Genomic DNA, 6384 nt, shown 5'->3' with positions numbered 1-6384 from the left:
TATTCAGGTAGCAAAACTGTCTCTGTCATCTTCTCATTTGGAAAGCTACTACCCTGCACTCCCGGCATACTCAGGTAATCAAGTTTATTCCTTCTCAAGTCTCTGATGGAGTTGAAGACCAGGTAGCTTAGTTTTTACAATGAAGCTTAGCTGTTTAGGGGCTAAGATGCTTCTAGGTGTAGATAGATGTTTAAAGTTGATAATGACAAGATGGAATGGAGATAGACCTACATTCAGAATTTTAAACACACCAAGATAGGAAAGATGTTTTCTTCAAGGCTGTCAAATACGAATAGCCAAAACACTAGGAATGTAGCATTTATATAATTCCTGATTGTGCCATGGTTCTTCTTGCTATAGGTAGTTTATTGTACACACATGTAATAATATAAATGTATATGTAAAAAATAAGAAATGTTTAATTAATAAAAAAATTTAAGGATGTTGTTACACAATAAATTTGTGTACAACTCCCAAAAATTATTATCGATTTTGGGTGAAAAAAATGGAACATGTATTAATATAGATTATTGTATAATTTTATGATTTCTTGGCGATGTGTGTTCCAATTAAGATACTTTGAAAGAGTGATTGCTTGACAGTCTTTAAAGTCCTCTGTGGGAGACTGTGTTCACACAGACAGGGAGTCACAAATATAAAATACATTCATTATTATTTCTGTCTATGTGACAGACCTTGTCATAGTCACGGATCAGAATTTAAATGTTAAATAAAAATAAAAATAAAAATTTATGCTGTTAGAATCAATACTTCTTTTCCATTCATCAATAAGTATAACATTTGAATTTTTTACACTAATAAAAATTTTAAACCCAGTATATTTTCTAAATAAAATATTTCAAAATATTGATGGAAAGTTTTCTCTATAATTTACAGATGTTTGCTTAAGCTAGAAAAGTTTTTTTTTAAATAAAGATCCAAATCCTTGTGTCAATCAAGCTTGTCTGGCAAATTACTTTAGCCGCTTTTTTTTTTTTTTTTAGGATGAAACTTTTGATTTGTCTCAAATTTGATATAAGCCACACACACGTGGGAAGCTGAATGCCATGCCCAGGGCTCATGTAAAACCTGAAAGTGGTTATATATGTATTATGCTAGCACTGGGGAGGTAGAGAGACCCATGCAAAATTTAACATATTTATGTCAGTGCATTTAACATATCAAAGTATTTCCCATAATCTGATTTTGTTTAGTAAATTAATCATCTTTTGAAAAACCCCAAACTATTCTTCAGTGAATCTACAAAGTGGAAAATTATCCAGGAGTATTTTTTTTCCTAATTTCCTTTAGTTTACACACTGTTGACGAAGGTCTTGCTTAGGACAGACAATGCATTTAAAACACAAAGCAATAGAAGTGGTATTGTGATTTTTCTTGCAACCTTAGGAATACAGATGAGACTGTGGAAGCTTTGGGACTGTTAGGCTACACTATAATCATGCTTTGTGATCTGGGCCTTGCTGTTTGCATGTGAGAGCATCTCTGTGAATTAAAAGTGTGTTACCAAATCTCAGACATTTCAGAAGCAATTCTAGACCCACCCTGGACTTTCTACCCTGCTTTCTACCAAAACACACTGTTTATTTCAGCTGAGTATTTCAGCAAGGTATGCATTCTAGATGGTCTCTGCTGAGCAAATAGAAGCCTTGCGACTATTTTACTCAGAGCTCAAATGAATATTTTCACTCTTGGTGTTACCCAGTAGTGAGGATTTCATTGATTTATAATCTGGATAAGAATAGTTTCTTTTTTTTTTTTCTTTTTTTTTTTTTTTTTTTTTTTTTTTTTTTGATAAGAATAGTTTTCTTTGTCACTTGACACATTATCAATGAATTAGTTCTGTATTTGGTCTGAAAATTAGTAATCAGCAGGTTAAACCGATAGAGGTCTATAATTCATGTTTAATTTCGCTCAAACAGCTTTATAGTGTCTACATTTTTAGGATGATGAAAAAAATCAGATGACGATTAAGTGAATTTCAAACACTGACACATTAATACTATCTAATTCAATAAAGTTCTACAATTGTAGACACAAATAGTAGCACGTATTAACAAATATGGCAATTCTATTGAACATTTGATTTTTCTGAAACTGCTTCATATAGCTCTTAAATTTGTTTTATTAGATTATTTTGGATAGGATTTTTTAAGTTAACTATTTCATTTAATTTCTGAAAGCTGAAATAACCCACTACAAAATCAATATACGGACAGAATGCAGTTCTAGCTACGTGGTGATCTGAGGCAGGAAGATTGCTTGAGACCGAGGCTTTGAGGCTAACCTGGGCAATATAAGGAGACTCTGATTCAAAACATAACAAAACCAAAACTTACAGAAAGTTGTTCACATCAAAGCTACTGCCAAATTTTAGGAAAGTGTGCGTATCTGCGTGGAGGGAGCCAGAGAACAAAATTAATTTATCTCTTCATGGGATCTGTTTGGTTTATTTTTGCAGGCACTAAACTCCAAATCACTTATAAAATTGACAGCATTAACTAGCTGAGAAACATTTGGTACAACACTGAGAATGCACACTCCCTCTTAAATCTCTTCTGGCTACTCTTTATTCTCTGCTGCCATCAGCAGGAGTCCAGGCATCAAATGCTTCTGTGTGCTTTCCGAGCCCTGAGAATCCTCGCAGGGCTGAGGCATGAGTGAATGGCTACTGCTTTGTTACACGGCTGCTCTGCCTGAGGAGTTGAAGCGTCTCATCACCCACAACCCAACACAACTCACCATCGCATCCAAGAGCTTGCACACCAGGGATCCAACTCCTCACCGGTCGATTTGGATCTCTCCTGTTTCTTTACACCTGCTCCCTGTGACAGACAGTCTCTGCAGATTCTGAAGAATTCTGGAAAATAGTCTGGCGAGATGTAAGTGGAGGCACCACCAGGGGAGCCTGAGCTGTCTCTGGTTCTCAGTGTATTTTCCCATCACGGTTGGTTCTTAAAAGGATGGTGCTCAGTGCATTTCAAAGAGGCAGCTCGAGGAAGCCTCTTCAGATCAGTGACATAGTACTTCCCTTATTGCTAATAGTACACTGTATCTGAGCCTGTATGAAAAATTGCCTTATCTTATAGATGATTTTGTGTCATTTCTTTTCTTTTCTTTATTACTTAAAAAAGCTGCATATTTATTTTGCTTTCTGACTCTGTGCTTGTGCCGTCAACATTTTCACAACGATTTCTAGCTCACTGTTTTGATTTGTTTTACTGAAGTAGAGACCTTGCCTGTGTCACGTTTCACACATCACGCTGCCCTTCAAACAATGTCATTTTCCTAATAGGAGCTTTATAGGACAGTCGTTGAGTGAAATCAAATTTGTCTATAAACCTGTTAAGGGTTTTATATATTTTATTAATATAACACAGGTGTCCACCAAGTTTTGGCCAGATTATCTAAAAAGAGGATGTTATTTAAGACAGCTAAGGTTTTTGTTTGTTTTAGCAGCCACACTGGGGTGACTTTACCCTTGGTATTTGAAGCAAGCATCTGGTATCCACCAGTTGGGCAATAGTCACAATAACATTGAACGAGAAGCAGCAACTCCCACCACTACATTCTCCCAGGAAAAGTGTGCAGTTATTTAGCCAGACAGAGCACCAGTGTGCGTGCAGATCCGCGTTCACCGCTAAGTATCACATACAGGAAACGCGTGGCATTATCAGCCACTAAAGGGGTGTGCTGAATTCAACCAAAACACCCAACAAGCTTCAACAGAGAAGGTAACAAATGTACTGAGGTTGTGTGAAAAATACTAACATTTTGGTTCTCAGCACCCAGTACATATTCTGAATATGTATAGAAGTTATGAGTTAAGTGGGCAGAAGTGGTCATGGCTGTGTCCAGTGCCTATTGTAAGGAGCAGAAAAAGCAAGCACTGGAGCCAGTTTGCAGGACTTTTGTTTGTTTGTTTGTTTGCTTGCTTGCTTGCATGTTTATTTGTTTGTAGCAGTGACAGTTTTCTTATAATTTTGTGTTCCATTTGATCATAGTGGGAAGTCTAAGGATGAGTTAAACGTTTGTTCTCTGATATGATTTATTGAGGAGGGGTTTACATAACTAGCCACAGAGAAAGCATGCCTTTCCTGTGCAGGCACCAGTCAAAAGTACTCATCATTAGATGTCCTAATGTCACTTTTGAGGCTATTTGCATACATAATTAGTCACAAATCAGGTTACCCGCTTGATATCACTGGCTGCAAAATTTTGTTCTACTGAAGAGAGGAAGAAAACTGATTTCAAAAGACGGTCCCTGAAACAGATGTTAAGTACACAGAGCACCGAAGCAGGGGCAACCATAGTCCACATAATGCCTTCAATTATTCCAGATGCAGAAAAAGAGGCAGAGAGGTGTGTCAGAAAACACCCTGTGTGTTGGCATGTCTTACAGGTGATAAAGAGGGAAGGATGCAGGCTCCTGACTCCTGCTGCATTGCTGTGTCCTCTGCTCGCATGGTAAAGTCTGCTAATGACCGTTCAGTTTCATTTGTAAGGCATGGGACGCCAGCATGTCACACTGCAGGTGACCATCTCTCCTTAGTCAGTGGCCCCTAAGTCCTTACTGAGAAGGAGGGAACCGTTGAGGAGGAATGGGGAAGATACCTCTGTGAACTGGCTGGAAAAAGAAGCCATGTGAGGATTCTGTGAAAGGATGGCCAATCAGTTAGGTGACAGAGAAATTCTTATAATGACTGCCCACTAGGGCAGTTTCAAGCTGTCCCAAGTGCTCTCTGCTTGCGTAAAGTGTTGGCAGAGAGGTCGGGTTGGTAACAAAGTTGCGATCTGGGCTTGGGGTCATTTCATGCGAGTTTGAGTCACAGAAAAGGACTCCCTGAGCACTGAATTGTGTTTCTACCCCTGCTCCCTTCTGTTTACACAGAGCTCAGGCAATTCTTTCATCATTCTTTCACTAGAAAGTTCAGAGAGCTATTGATATTATTTTTAAAAGATGTATGGGAAAAAAGAATGTATTAAAAATCTATTCATGGAAGAAATGTTACTCTGACTTAGAAATTTAGCCAGAAGAGAATTTTGCAACAAGATTGTCCATTAAAAAAAAACCACATTTAGATCCTTTTTTGGTTCATAAGCGTGATGATTGGGTATTCACGCCTCTGCATGACATGTGCCGCCCACTAAACCTTGTTACGACGTGGGCACATTACCCGTCTGACGTTGAAAAATAAAAATAAAAAAAAATTTAAAAAACCACATTTATGTCACTGTTATTGGTTGACAAAGGTCTTTTGCCCAATATTTCCTTGAACGCAAAGAAAAGGTGTCACATGTGAAGGCAGTAGGGTCAGCAATTCTAGGTCACCTTCAACTACAAAGTACGTTTGTGGCCAGCTTGGATTCTATGATACCCTACCTGAAAAAACAATAGCAACAACAGGAGAAAACACACATATGTAAACACCCACACACACAAACACACACAGGAACACAAACACATACACACATGCAAACACACACAAACACACAGACAAACAAACACACACACACACAAAACACGATTATATCCATCTTTGAATACATATGGATGAGAATAAACTTAAGCTCTTCTAGGAGAAATAACCATTGAAAATTAGTCAAGGCAATGTCCTTCTATTACAATTTGGAAATGGGAGCCATATTGGCAAAAAAAAAAAAATAGCTACAATTAAAGTAATGTGCATCCATAAGCTAGATTGTTCCACCTCAGAACTACTTAGAACTCATACTGCTTTTTCTGAGCAGCCAACTTATTTCAGTGTCTCCCAAACTCACTTCAACGCCCAACTGTGTTTCTTGAAAACAGTTATGCTCCAAAGACATTAGACACAGAGAGCTTTTGATATCCAGTTGATCTTGTTATCTGAGATGGTCAAGAGTGAGTTATGGTTAAAATCCTGAGGAAAAGCACGATGAGGGCTTAGCTTTCGAGTGGGTCACACTGGCAGCTTCAGCAGATCGTTCATAAAGAAAGAAAGGCAAGAGAGGCCTCTCCCTTTCTCCCATCCCAGGAGCATTTGAGGGAAGAAATCACTTAAACCTGTCAACAAATGTGGTATCATAGACAAAGATGCATAGTGTGTGTCTTGTCCTTTTATTTAGCACATTGTAGTTTGGAAAACTAAGCTGCTTTCATTTTTGACAAACAATAACAAATGTGATATTTCAAAAAGAAGCTCCAAAATATGGCTTAAAAATATTATTAAATATTCCCCGTAGCTGGCGCCTCGGTGTGTGCCATCACAAACATGGCTTTCAGCATGGGTGAAAGCCAGCTGTGTCTTGGCCTGATAAAAGTCTTGAACATGTACAAACGACTTTATCTCAAGATGTTCTTCACAGCGTTGCTTTTCAAACACA

The 6384-nt window shown here is 37.9% G+C and overlaps 1 non-coding gene across 1 annotated transcript; it reads left to right on the top strand.

Moving 5' to 3' along the window:
- Positions 1-5100: 5100 nt before the first annotated feature.
- LOC127184471 (small nucleolar RNA U13) lies at positions 5101-5205 on the top strand. Its single transcript, XR_007830117.1, has one exon. It is a non-coding gene; the product is annotated as a small nucleolar RNA U13 (small nucleolar RNA).
- Positions 5206-6384: the final 1179 nt, after the last annotated feature.

Source organism: Acomys russatus, chromosome 32 (assembly GCF_903995435.1).
Source record: "Acomys russatus chromosome 32, mAcoRus1.1, whole genome shotgun sequence".
NCBI classification, from domain to species: domain Eukaryota; kingdom Metazoa; phylum Chordata; class Mammalia; order Rodentia; family Muridae; genus Acomys; species Acomys russatus.
Note: the sequence above shows the minus strand (reverse complement) of the source record. Positions and strands in the feature narration are given on the sequence as shown.